The 14,733-nt window shown below is 45.3% G+C and overlaps 1 protein-coding gene across 1 annotated transcript in view; it reads right to left on the reverse strand.

Moving 5' to 3' along the window:
• The window catches only part of LOC147718377 (diacylglycerol O-acyltransferase 2-like), a 198,819-nt gene that overhangs the window by 124,775 nt on the left and 59,311 nt on the right, over window positions 1-14,733 (reverse strand). The gene's annotated exons all lie outside the window — the stretch shown is intronic.

The raw sequence follows: 14,733 nt of genomic DNA on the forward strand, positions 1-14,733 counted from the left end.
GACTTTGCATAGTCCAAGTTCGACAGTACCATGGCTATTATGACCTGTGTCAGAGCTTCCTGCGTGAGTAATCGGCAGATCTTCCTGATCTTTCGCAGCTGAAAGAAGCATTTCAGGATCACCGTTCCGACTTGCGTTTTTTATGAGAGATCATTGTTTAAGGTGACACCGAGAGTTCTGGCAGAGGGGGAGGGTATGGTAGGGGGTCCTAGATCCATCGGCCAATAGTGTGGGCCCCAGACCCTGTGGCTACCCACTTTTAGGACTAGCTCCGTCTTGCCAGGATTTAGCTTTAGGTGGTTATGATCCATCCAGTGTTGGATATGCATCATGGTGGCCTGAAATTCTATGACTGATTTTGGTGAATTGTCGACAGTAAACACCAGTTGAATGTCATTGACATAATTAAAAACAGTTACGTTCCTATCTTTTTGGGACTGGATCAGGGGGAGAAGGTAAAGGTTGAACAGGTGGGGGGGAAAGTGAGGAGCCTTGCGGAACCCCACACGTAGTTCTTCGCTTGGGAGCCGTGAACTGGGCTGAGCAGATAGCATGGGATCGGTCTTCTAGGAAGGAGCTGAGCCAGCTAGAGGCTGTGTCCTGGATGCCAGCCAGCCTGACCCGGTATGCCAGTATATCTTGGTCGACCATGTCAAAGGCGGCGAAAAGATCCAGTAGCACCAGGACCCGGGAAGAGCCTCTGTCAGCTTTGTCTCGTAGAGTATCCAAGACCGCTAATATCACTAGTTCTGTGGAGTGCGTGGGCAAAAACCCGCTTGATGAGAGTCAAGGTAGTTTGATTCTTCCAAGATGTTGGACAGGCACCTCACCACATGAGCCTCCAGGACTTTAGCCAGGTATGGGAGCAGGGAGATGGGAAGGTAGTTATAGGGACTCATAGTGTCTGCTCCAGGTTTTTTCAGGAGAGGAACCACAATAGCTTCTTTGAATGCTGTAGGAAAGCGACCCAGGGAGAGGGACTCGTTCAGGAGGGCAAGTGCTTGGCCCGGGAAGATGGAGAGGGCGGTCTTTTAGCACATGTGGTGGGCAGCAGTCCGTGGAGGCTCCTGATTTAACTTTAGACAGGAGATCCTGGAAAGCCTCGGTGCTAATGGCTGGGAAATAATCGAGTGTGCAGTTGTTGCTGTGCATGGCCGAAGGAGTCGTAATGGGGGAGTGTTTAGGGATGCCAGCTTTAATGGTGGTAATCTTTTCGATGAAGTAATCGATCAGGGAGTTGCACAGTGCTTGAGTTGGAGTGGCCTTGGAAAGGATTCTGTCTGGGTTGGACAATTCATTCACAATCGAAAAGATTTCTTTGGTACTCTTGCTGGAGTTAAGGATTTGAGATGAGAAGCGAGCAGCTTTGGCCGAGAAGATGGCCTTTTTATATTTTTTCCGTGCTGTCAGGTACTGGAGTTTCCTATCTGGAGAATAGTTCTGGCACCACTGCCTTTCCAATTGGCAAAGGGCCAATTTTTGAGATTTTAGTTTGTGAGAGATCCATCTCTGAGCGTCGGTGCGGCGAGCCAGTTTTACTTTTTTGAGAGGTGCATGCTTATCACTTGCCGCTAGTAGCTAGGCCGATACTTTTACCTCAGAGATATTGAAATCAGATGCAGAGTTTGGGGCTGTGCTAACAAGTGTGCCCAGAAATTCCTTTTTATTAAGGGTGTTCCATTTCCTGGGCATCCCCCTTGCGACCGTTGAGGTTTTACCAGTGGCGAAGTTCTTCATAGTGAACTTTATTAGATGATGGTCTGACCATATGCAAGGGAGGATAGTAGGTGAGGATATCATCATGCTGTTAGTCCAGACTTGGTCCAGAATGTGCCCTTTGATGTGTGTGGCTGAGGACACTTGCTGGGTAAAGTTTAGGTTAGTTAGGAGATCGGTCAGCTCAGATGACTGCGGCCCTCCATGTGGGTCCTTGTACCAGTAGTTGAAGTCACCCACAAGTAAGATTTTGGCGTGGTTGATTACAAGGTTAGCGATCTGTTCGCTCAGAGAATTGGGGAGAATAGAGGCATTTGGTGTGGGGGCCGATACACTAGCATGCAGATGATTGGGTTGGAGGCAGATTCCAGTTTGATTACAATGTTTTCTGCTTCCGGGAGGCTGAGACAAGTTAGGGCAGTAAATTTGAGTTTTGTATGGATAATGGCTGCAACTCCCCCCCAGTCTGCCTGGTGGACAGTTGGCGTGGATGATGTAGTAGTCATTAGGTAATGCCGCCAACAGTGTCCACAGCTACGACCCTAGTGCGCGTCGCTTCCACAGACAAGCGCCCAACATCCAGCGAGGAAATAGAGATCTGACATTGCCAGGTTTTGATTGGGGAGCCCCTTTGGACAGGTAACTTTCTGTCTGTGTCCCTCAAAGTCATATTTATCAGTCTCTATTCATCTTAATATGATTATATCTTTCTACGCATCTGTACCTCCCGCATAAACCTTGAGTAAGAATATTTTTTTAATTTGGGCCCTGAAGGAAGTTCATAGAGCTATTCACAGATTATGAGATGTATCCAGGAGGTTGTAGTGTCTTGGCTAAAATGGGCGCCTCACAAAAGCTAAGAAAGGTAAACATTACAAACCCAATTGAAAAAAATGCATTTTTTACTACACTAGTACTACTCACACATTACAAAATGCAATTCACAAACATTATTTCACACTCTCCATCTGCACAGGAAGTTACATCATTGCTTTCCCACCAAAACGATGTTTAGAAGAGGCCAGAAAAGAGGCCTTTATTCCTCATCTGCACAGGATCTGATGCCACTGCATTTCCCATTATCCACCTGCACAGGAAGTGGCATGCTTACTTCATCCATCTCATCTGTGTGTCTCCAACAAAGGACAGACCCCGACAGTGACATTGTCAGTTTGGGCCTGTAGGTCCAGGAAGAGCATTTAGCAGAACCCATGTTTCTCTGAAACCTACATGGTAAGATATATTATTCTTGATTCTCACTCAGCAACCCATACTGCCAATCCCAACAACCAATACCATACTCACAAGACATAATCCAAACTCATACCAATGCAAAAAGAACAATTGATGGACAGAATGCAGAATGATGACATACATTCACCCCATTACAGAGATCTGGGCCTAAATCCATCGTTTTTTTGCTCACCATGCCATTCCAGTTTGGACCCAGCCATATGCAAATCAGTCTTGACCCTGCGCCCAATGGGAACAGTCCAGCCCAAACTACCAGGCCAGGTCCTCCCTGGACTGGAAACAAGAATCCTAGGACCTGTTTCGGGCTTTCAGCCCTCATCAGCCAGGATAGCTTGACTCCAGTGTCATGGAGAGCACGGGACACACGTCTGAGCACACCCGTCCCACTTGGGGTGACAAATGCAAAAGAACAATTGATGGACAGAATGCAGAACAATGTCATACTGGCTTGGCAGTTTGGGCTGGACTGTTCCCATGTGGCACCGGGTCAAGACTGGTTTGCATATGGCCAGGTCTAAACTGGGGTGGCATGGTGTGCAAAAGAATGATGGATTTAACCCAGATCTCTTGACTTGGGGATGAATGTTTTTATTTGATCTGTATTCCGTCCATCAATTGTGTGTCTTTTGCTTTCTCACCTTAAGTGCCCAAGGTATGCCCAGATGTCCTGTGGGTCCTGGGCTCACTGCGCCACTGGAATTAAGCAATCCTGGCTGAAGGGGGTGGAAACCCCGAAACTGGTCCTAGGATGCTTGTTTCCAGTCCAGGGAGGACCTGGCTTGGCAGTTCGGGCTGGACTTATCCCATGTAGCACAGGGTCAAGAATGATTTGCATATGGCCAGGTGTAAACTGGGGTGGCATGGTGAGCAAAAGAATGATGGATTTAACCCAGATCTCTTGACTGGGGGTGAATGTTTTGATTTGTTCTGCATTCCGTCCATCAATTGTGTGTCTTTTGCAAACTCATACCAGGCCCACAAATTATCGTGCACCAGCCGCATCCCGTGCAGGTAATAGCGGTAGGGTAGTGGGGCTGGGTGGGGGGGCAGGGGTTTCGACAGACCACGACGAGGGGAAATTAATTATTTATTTAAACATCCCTTGTGGTCGTCTGTTGAACCCGCCCTCAACCCTGCCCCACCGCTCTCACCTGCACTGGCCGCAGGTGCTACACATCCTTAAACTACAGAACACACACTTCAATCCATGCTCATTGGGCTTGATTCACAGAATTAACTTAAGACAAAATCCTAGACTTACTACTTTTGGTATTCACAGAATGGATTTATGACTACTAACTTTACGTCCGCACTTGGGCCGGAAATTCCGGCCCGGAGGCGGGGCTTCCGGTGTGGGGGCGGTGCTTGTGGCCCGGAGGCGGAACTTGTGGCTTGGAGGCGGAGCTTCCGGCTCAGAGGTGGGGATTTGGCCATGCCTGAAATCTCCACCTCTGGGCCGGAAGCTCCGCCTCCGGGCCATAAGCTCCGCCCCCAAGCCGGAAGCTCTGCCTCCGGGCCAGAATTTCCGGCCTGAGTGCGGACGTAAAGTTAGTAGTCGTAAATCCATTCTGTGAATACCAAAAGTAGTAAGTGCATTCTGTGAATACCAAAAGTAGTAAGTTTAGGATTTTGTCTTAAGTTAGTTCTGTGAATCGGGCCTGTTAACACTTGTTCAATGGTACTCAACACACCACAACTCATCACCTACCACCAGCTTGATATCTTTTTCATCACAGAAACATGGTTCACCTCTTACATCCTCACACAACCTAGATGTTTTTCTTCCTAAGGCTACAGCATCCATTGGGTAGCCCACACACATAAGAAGGGAGGAAGTCTTGCTGTCATCCATAAGCCCTCATGGTCCTGCACACTAGGCGGGTAAAAACCACTGAACTCTATGGAGTTGCTGACTTGTCATTCCCATCTGTCTGCAACTCAGGGTGCTGCCATCCATCTCATCTACAGGCCATCCAGGCAGAACAAGGACTTCACTGATGAGTTCTCGGATCTCCTTGCCACCTCATCCATTTAAGACAACCACAACATCATATTGGATGAAGTCAACCTCCCAAACAACTAAACCTCAAAAAATATAAGAGACAACCACCCCAATCTACTTGACACATGCAACATGGTATGGCACATCAGTCAGCCAATGCACTGCAAAGGCCAGATCCTCGACCTCGCCTTTTCACCATCACAAACACTCCAATGCGAACCACCCATGCTCCTGGACTGACCACTTCAATATGCTTATCTCCTTGCTCAGCAGTCTATCGACAAACGGAGATCAACCCAAAAAGCCAAAACCAAACCTTCAGATCCTTCAAAGACTTCTCCACTGATGATCTAATGGCTGAAATGAATTCTCGCCCCGCCAACTCCAGGTCCAACAACCGTCTAAATGGCTTAAAAGTTTTGGGGGAAAACTATGTGAACAGTTATGCTCAAACAAAAACAAGAAATTGCATGGCAACCTTCAGCACCCTGGAATTTCTTAACAACATTACTAACAATGAACTCTTCATCTATATTCAGTGAAGGAAATTTAAGAAAAACAGAACTCATGATGACATCTTTATATGGAAGTCCCTCTGCACAATAATCAGACAGCCCATCTTTTCATCCAGAGAAAAGTATTAACGTAGCATCATCATGAAGTCAGAACAGAAGTAGAACACATTTCACAACAATTAAACACCTTTAAAACCTTTTACCGGATACGTCTATCCAACACACCACAGACAATTGTATTGTAATGAACCTCTGCTTTGATAAAAACAAAAAAGAAAATGCAAGGACACTTCAACAGCACCAAGCCTGCTTCTCGTCGTGCATCCACCCATTCACGGAGGCTTCCAAAATGGTCCTCCTTCAAAGTCTTGTGTCTCACAGTTCTTGCCGACCTGCTCAATTTCCCCAAACCACTGCCTATTAAGATGATGTCTTCCTCTCATCCTTCATCAAAGCTCTCTCCATGGAAGCTTTCTCACTCAAGGCATGTACCCAGAAGCTCTCAAGACAGGTCACATCCCACTCCTAAAGAAACCTACATTAGACCCTGATGACCTCGCCAACTACTGGCCCATCACTCATGTACCCATCATCTGCAAAATAATTGAGGAAGTGGTCTACCCTCAACCCCAAGATCACATCAATGTTAATCATCTCCTGCATGACTACTAGTCCGGCTTCAGATCATGCTGCAGCACAGAGACCACTACCTTAGAAGACACCCTCCTTACCTAGGTGAAGTCGCCCCCCGCTAGCTGATATCGCTGCCTTAGAAAAAACCAACCACCCATCCCTCATTCACACCCTGGAGTTCAAATGGGATTCACTAGCCTTGTCTCTCAGTGGTTCTGCTCCTATCTTTCCTGTTGACACCAGTTTGCTGGCATGGGGGCAGCCAGGTCCAGTAAGACCTGCATCACCTGTAGAGTGTTGTGAGGTTCCATTCTGTCTTCTGTCATCTTCAACCTCTTCATGGAGTCCTCTGGAGCACTACTCACAGGTAGCAGCATCAAGACTCACTAACTACTCACAAATAGCAGCATGAAGACTCACCAACTACTCACAGATAGCAGCATCAAGACTCACACATATGCTGCTGGTACACAACTCTCCCTGAAAGTCATCTTTGCTCCAGACATCCAATGTCTCAAACACTGCCTGCACCTCATGTAGACCTCGGTGTCCAGCACCTACTTAAAGCCCTACTCAACCAAGACTGAATTCCTGGGTTTTGTCTAAACAACAGCAATAAATAGTACACAATGGCTCAATTACAAGAACCATGACATCTTCAAACCCCAAGTTTCACAGAATTATCACGTCACTTGGATTCATCTTGGACACGAGGCTCATCCTCAAGGAACAGCGCCAAAAACAAAGATGCCCAGGTAGCAGCTAATATAGGAAAAAGTGAAACAGTTTCTTCTGGAAAGGTTCATCACAACCTCTGTTCAAGCCCTTGTACTCTCACATCTGGATGGTGGTGACACCCTCCTCTCTTGCCTCACAGACACCCCTTGAAGTCATCCCGCACACAGCAGCACATCCCATCCAGGGCCTGACTAAATATATTAACATCACCTCTAACCTGGTGGAACTCCATTGGCTCTGCTTACGGGCGCTTACGATCCACAAAATCAGCAGCGTTATTAACAAAGCTACCACAATCAGCACACCCATTTGTCTTGCGGACAAACTACCATTTGGCTCTCAGGACTATTGGAGCCAGATCACCATAAGACTGTAAATTAGGAAGTGTAAAAAGAAAGCAACATTTCTTTCGTATGCATGCACCCGGAATCTGGAACAACATCCCCTTATCCATAAGGGCCGCCCCACACTCACTGCCTGAATTTAGGTAAGAGCTGGAGACACAACTTGTTAAATAACACTACATAACAAGGCAGTAACAATTCACAAACCAGCTACCTCTACTATCATTAGTTGACGGGGGAAACAACCTTTACAACGCAACTTTTACAACGCACTACCATTACAACGAAACTTTTACAACGCAACATCCATTACATCGCATGCCATTGCAGCGAAACCATTACAACGCATGACACTACAACGCATGACACTACAACGCATACCACTACAACGCATGTCATTACAACGCATACCATTACAACGCATAGTACCCTTACACTTTCCAACACTTACTCTATTGTTGCACACCCTGGAGTTAGAATAGTAATTTTTACCCCTACACTATCCAATATTTACCCTACTGTTGCACCCCCCTGGAGTTAGAATAGTAATTTTTACCCCTACACTATCCAACACTTACCCTACTGTTGCACCCCCCTGGAGTTAGAATAGTAATTTTTACCCCTACACTATCCAATACTTACCATACATGCAATGTCATGTTATGCGTTTTTATGGTATGCGTTGTAGAGGTAGTATGCGTTGTAATGGAATGCGTTGTAAAGGTAGTTTTTACAAATTCGTTGTCATGGCATGCGTTGTAATGGAATGCGTTGTAATGGATGTTGCGTTGTAAAAATATGCGTTGTAAAGGTATGCGTTGTAAAAGTATGCGTTGGAACGTCATACATCCAGTTGACGGTATCCTTCACTTTGACCGACTGCCTCACTCTGCTGCCTTTTTGGCACAGTATAAGTATTGCTTCATTATTGTATTTTATTTTAAAATATAATAATACATGTATTTTAAACAAAAAATAAAATAACTATTAAACCTCAAATACAAAAGAAAAACTATTTAAAGTATACAAACAAATAATTTTAACAATATTTAGAAAATATTAAATAAAAATGGTAGTAATGGTGCGTAATACTTTTAAAGGAGGTAAACATTTTAAGGATGGAGATTTGGCCTAGTGGCTAGAGCTGCCACCTTTGGAAACAGCTTACCCAGCTTGAATTCTGGCCATGGCAGCTAGATTTAATTACAAGACCGGAAGCTACCATTATGCAAATACTTTTATTTGCTGCCCAACATGCAGCCCTTTAACCCCTTCACTGCTATTCCGCCGCAGTGCTAAGAGGGCGGGGCAGAAATGCGGCGGGCGCATGCTGTTGACGGAACCGCTCCGTCACCAGCGTCGGTTGCGCTGTGCTTATGACGGAGCGGTCCCGTCAAGGCCCCGCCCGCTCAATAGAACGCTCAGCGCAGGCGCGGAATCCGCGCCGCGCAGGAGCGTCGGGCAGGCCATGACGGAACCGCTCCGTCATCAGCACAGCGCCACCGCGGCTGATGACGGAGCGGTTCCATCATCAGCAGGGGAGGGGTTAAAGAATGTAAACACATCACAATAAATAGAACAGTAGTAACATCATAAGAAGACAGTGCAGACTCCTATCTCCCTCATTTGTTTGCTGCTCCTGACACAGCTGAGTACACTTTTCATTCGTTTTCATCAGATATCCTTAACTGTATTTATGATCTTTAATACTCTTGTATTACTTTTTATTGGTGAACTGTATTAGTTTGACACAAGTCCTTTTCCTACCTTACCTTCGTTTTTTTTCTGTAATTACCAACAGGTTTTCCTTTAAAACTCGCCATCCTCCCCTGTCCAATTTATGGCGGGGAGTGGCCTTCACTTCTTTTTCCTTCCGATCGCTCTGTGCGATCGCCGGAAGGAGCAGGTAAGTGGTATTACCCTAATAATTGCTCCCTGCTGGTCGGCCGGATTCACTTTATGCGAGTGCGTAGCATTTACTGAATCGAGCGCCTTCGGCCGATTCAATCTCCTTCAGTCAAGCCCTTAAGTCCATTTCCAGGCTTAATACGCTTTATTTCTATTGACACACAAAAAACAAGCATTTACAATGCAACGGTCTCGCCTTTGAAAAAGTTAGAGCTATTGGCATGGTAAATGACAACATTTTTATTTATGGGTTGGTTTTGAAAACAGATAAATAAATGGCATTGTCATTTACAAAGCCAATAGCTTAATCTCTCGCAAATACGAGAACTAGTGCATTTGCACCACACTCACACACAGAGAGCCACACACACACAGAGCCCCCCCACACACACAGCCACACACACACAAACAAACACACACACAGCCACACACACACAGCAACATACAAACACACACACATAGCCACACACACACACAGCCACACACACACAGCCCCACAAACACAGTATGTTCTCACCAAATAATTCAAATATAAAAAACGCAATGCTTGATGAAAGGAAAGAATATTAAAATGCAAATATAGAAAGTTAGACACAGCCCCCAATCCTTGTGTAGTACATCCCTCTTGGTCCCCTTAGTGACAAGTAGTAAGCTGTGGTATTACGTTTGTTCAATTATGTTATGTACAGTAGTGGCATATTGTGATACTATGTTATGTTATGGCATGTTGTTATGCTACAATAAATACAATTATTTAGGTAATGACATGCTGTAATACTATATTATGCCATGTTAAGACTTGTTGTTATGCTGTATTATGTAATGTTGTGTTACGTTATGTCATAATATTTTATGCTACGCTTTCCATGTTATTTTTTGTATCTGTATCACCTTAAAGCCAGCCTTGTGTCATGCTTTGATCAGCTGTACTTTATTGTTTTGCATTGGCAAGTTGTTCTGTTATACTACTCTGTTTTGTTATCACATGCCTTGTTATCGTATGCCATGTGACGTGTTGTGCTTTGCAGTTCTCAAAATTCCTTATCTGACAATCGGCTATAGAACTCATTAACAGTTCTCAATTAAACACGCATCAAGCACTGGCGCTGTACAAACCCACTTATTCAGATGAGCCATAAGTGTGTTTCACTCGTGATGCTTCCCGTGACATAAAAAAAAAAAAAAAAAAAAAAAAAAAGCCTTGATCATTTTTAGTCACATTATCCATTCTACCCCACCTCTTTTTTGACAGAAGAGTTCCATCACCAGACTTCCCCACCCCACCGTTCAACAGCTGCCCTCCAGTGACACAGTTATAGAGCAAAATCGAAATACAAATGTAGTGAATTTGGGGTAGGCAGGGATGGTAGCTGTGACAAACGTAAGACCTTCCTGTACAACCCTGTGTTGGTTCTTTGTAGTTTGTGGGGGGATTTTGCATAGCATTTCTGTTTTGATGATGTACTTTTTTCTATTTACTTTTAATTTTCTTTCTCTTTTTACCTGTTATGTTTTTCAGATAGCACAAAGAAGCCTCAGTGAATACAGCTCTGACAAGTAAAATATAACAAAACACACCCAGGCTAATAAGTTTGTTAAAGCCCCCTTCTATCTAAAGATACAAAGAAAAAAGTTTGTCTTTATGAGCAATGGCTTGTGCACTGCCTTAGCGCCGAGAAGCAGTGCTATTCGTAGAGCCTTACAAAGGTGTTGCATAAAACACACATTAATGACCTTACGGTTTTATGAAAAAAAGAGGTTTATGATATCCTGGATTTATTGTGTGGAAGTGGGCGTTCAATGGTGTGCGGGCATTCTAGGTAAAAGCATTTTCAGTTTTTGTTATGACGGAGTTCAACAATTCAGTGACACTATAATTCATACCCTCTTTTAGGGGTTCGGCCTTCAAATGTTCTGAGGCTCAAATTGTAAAATACGGTGGCAGCAAGTTCAACCCACTTCAATGACAGATTACTAAATTACACCCGTGGATAGAAAGACAGACAAAGACATGCCCCAGTAAAAAACTGTATTCATTACTTACACATGGGGCGAATGGACCCAGTGCTCCCCTAAAAGTCACCAGGTGGTGCGGTCCTAGGCGCGGGCTGCGCTCGCGAGACCTGTGAGTTCTTGGAGCGGGCGGCAGGGGATGGATAGACAGTGCGGAAGGGGCTCTAAGTGATCCAGTAATTGCTGAAAGATTTCGAAGCAGCAGCCGCTGCAGCCTCGGATCCCCAGGGTGCGTTGAGCTCGTTAGCCAGGATAACTGCACGTGCTCGGGCTGCTTTTAGTAACCGAGGCTTCCTGTGAGAGCGCTGCTCGGAGGACGCTGCCTCCTAAAACACTGAGATCAAGAGTGACAACTTTATTGTAACCATCACCTCGCCTCGCTTCGTGCGAGAGAATAATGCATCTTGTACGCATGGATTTGTAAGCAAATCGTTTTGTGCAGAAAAGACGTGAATATATGTCCGCCAATCTGGCGTGTATGGTGAATCTCTTACCGAGGAAGAGGGCATTGGTCAGTTGCTTCAAAGGGATGTTTTATACTTCATTGTCGGACACAATGATAAACTGTGTCTCCCGAGAGATCTCGTGGGAAATCTCATTTAAGCGTCTGCATACCGACGTGCGCCATGAAGCGGCTTCTACCAGTCACTTAGCTGAGCAAATGGGAATACTTGTAAATCCAAAAGAATGGAGAACAAGGCCACGGACAGTGGGCGGGCGGGAGGGAAAAGGCACGGATAGAGAACATGGACAACAGGGAGGAGGCGGGAACAAATGGATCTTCCAATGGCTAGCCTCCATTTATGGAGCTAACCAATGGAAGAAGGGGCGGGTTCAAGTCCCCAATACTGAGATAACATTAAATTTCGCCTGCGCGAGCAGTGATACGGCCAGGCGAAACCTAAAAAAGAGAGAGGGGAAACAAGTCTCAAACCGGAGCTCGTGTCCTTTGACTCTCGTGTCTCCTAGCAACCTGCTGAGAGATGCAACAGCGTGCTATTATGCCCTACGCGTGCTGCTAACGCTGCGCTCCAGCCTCCAACTCAACGTCAGGTTACCAGGGTTACAGCTCATTATCTTGGGCGCGTAACGGTGCCTGGTTGACCCGGAGCTTCTTTCCGTTCCCTCTCTCTCATTTTAAAACAAAAATAGCAGATAGAGTGCAAATAACACCATTGCCACCTGGTGGCCTGTTATATATATTACGCTCAAGTATTGGATATGCTTAATTAAGGAATGTGACATACCTAAGTCCATGTGCTGATTGGAAGTGCGATATCTGCACAACTGTAAGTGAAGGACACTTTACTTATTATTTACTAGCAGCCCGTCCCGACATTGTCCGGGTATGAATTGCTGCCGGCCAGTAGTATATTGTTTTGTAGGGTTTGGTTTTGATAGCATTTCTTATCTGTGACAGGCCTGTGAAACGCTCCGATTCACAGTGCACTGCTGATGCACTTAAGAGTGCGCGTTCAGTAGTGTGAACTCAAGTTTCTCTACTTTATTTTTCCTTGCAATATTATATAGTGCGAACTCGACAACATGGCATGAGCACAATTTACATTACATAAGAACACATTCATTTGTGGTAGCCACGGGGAGACAAAGCGATTTGCCTGGAATCAAAGGATGTTGCGCTGATGCCGAGATTCGAACGTAGCACCCCAGCTCTAAAGTTCGCAATTCTAGAACTTGGTGTGTCTAAAAGTGTATGTCGGTGCTGGCCATCAATGAGAGAGACCTGTGCATTTTTCAAATGGGTGGTAAAAAATATGAGTATGTTGCTGGAGATGTGGGCCGCCGTGCGACCAATGTACTACCGGGGAGGGTAAACACCCATTATTCCGCAACTTTCTTTCCGCATACCATCACTCCGCATACTTTCATTAGGAAAGTACCATGACTCCCCAATGCCATTATAACGCATGGCATTACATTTTATATGCTTTTACCACGCATACATTTACAACGAAATTCGTTGTAAATGCATGAATGGTAAAAGCATGTTTTTTAATGTTTGGATAAGGTAAGTATGGGTATAGGGGTATATGTTTTGGGGTACTGAGGTATATGTTTTGGGGTGTTTGGGTATTTTAAGGTCTCAGATATAGTTTTGGGTTATGGGGTACAGGGGTAGTTTTAGGGTTTAGGCATAGGTATGGGTTTTGGGGTACAGGGATATTTTTAGGGTTCAGGGCTAGGTTTGGGTTTTGGGGTATAGGGGTATTTTTAGGGTTCAGGGGTAGGTTCGGGTTTTGGGGTACAGGGGTATATTAAGGGTTCAGGGCTAGGTTTGGGTTTTGGGGTACAGGGGTATTTTTAGGGTTCAGGGCTAGGTTTGGGGTTTGGGGTACAGGAGTATTTTTGTAGTTCAGGGGTAGGTTTGGGTTTTGGGGTACAGGGGTATTTTTAGGGTTCAGGGCTAGGTTTGGGTTTTGGGGTACAGGGTACAGGGGTATTTTTAGGGTTTAGGGACAGGTTTGGGTTTTGGGGTGCAGGGTATATTTATAGGGTTAAGATGGGTTAGTGTTTAAGGGTGTTGGGGTATTTTAAGAAGTACGGGTGGGTTATGATTATGGGGTACAGGGGTATTTAAAGAGAGCAGGGTGGGATTACCACACAATATGAGACATGGCATGAAGGGCGGAACGTACCACACGCCCCCAGAGTTTGTCACGCCCCCAGCACACGCCCACAGCACAATGCAGACACGCCCACAAGGGACTACTTTGCTGGCACGGTTCTTTTACCTTTTAAATGGATATGGTGGGCGTCTGCATAGCCTATGTCCTTCTGCTGCAACTGCCCTTTCCAACGCTGTATTGGGTGTTGTGATTGGTGCTGTGGTTCCTGAGATTACCCGCCTCAAAGGTTTGGGCTCTCTCTTTATTATATTAGTATAGATATATTTATAGTTTATTTAAAACAATACATCTTGATTAAGAGATGGATCCTGATATTAACAACCCACAACAGCCCCCTAAGGAGTTCTTGGGTGATAGCCATAAAAGTTTTTTTGGGAGAAGAACTTGAGTCTTCTGTCAGAGAAGCGGTGGACGCCGCTCTAACTAAGAGGAAGGGGGTCTCGGAAATGGTGAATAGCAAATAAAAAGTGGAGAGCTCCTCATTGGTTTATTACTAAATATACACTACACACTTATATTTAACAGGTGAATCGGGCCCTTCGAGTTTGTAGGGCCCCATAAATTCTATTCAGCGACTCAACATGGAATACGACTAGGTTGAGGGTGAGAGTTATACTGTCCACTGACATATTCTTTACTTGTTATCTGCAGATTCTTTACTGTCCACCTGCAGATTCTATACTGCCCGCCTGCAGATTCGACACTGTCCATCTGCAGATACTATAATGACCACCTGCAAATTCTATACGGTCCATCTGCGGATTCTATACTGTTCACCTGCAGATTCTATACTGCCCACCAGCAGATATTATACTGTCCATCTGCAGATTCTATACTGCCCGCCTGCAGGTTCTATACGGCTTACCTGCAGAATCTATACTGTCCACCTGCAAATTCTATACTGTCCACCGGCAGATTCTACACTCTCCACTGGCAGAGTCTATACTGTCCACCGACATACT

This window comes from Lissotriton vulgaris, chromosome 4_1 (assembly GCF_964263255.1).
Source record: "Lissotriton vulgaris chromosome 4_1, aLisVul1.2, whole genome shotgun sequence".
NCBI classification, from domain to species: domain Eukaryota; kingdom Metazoa; phylum Chordata; class Amphibia; order Caudata; family Salamandridae; genus Lissotriton; species Lissotriton vulgaris.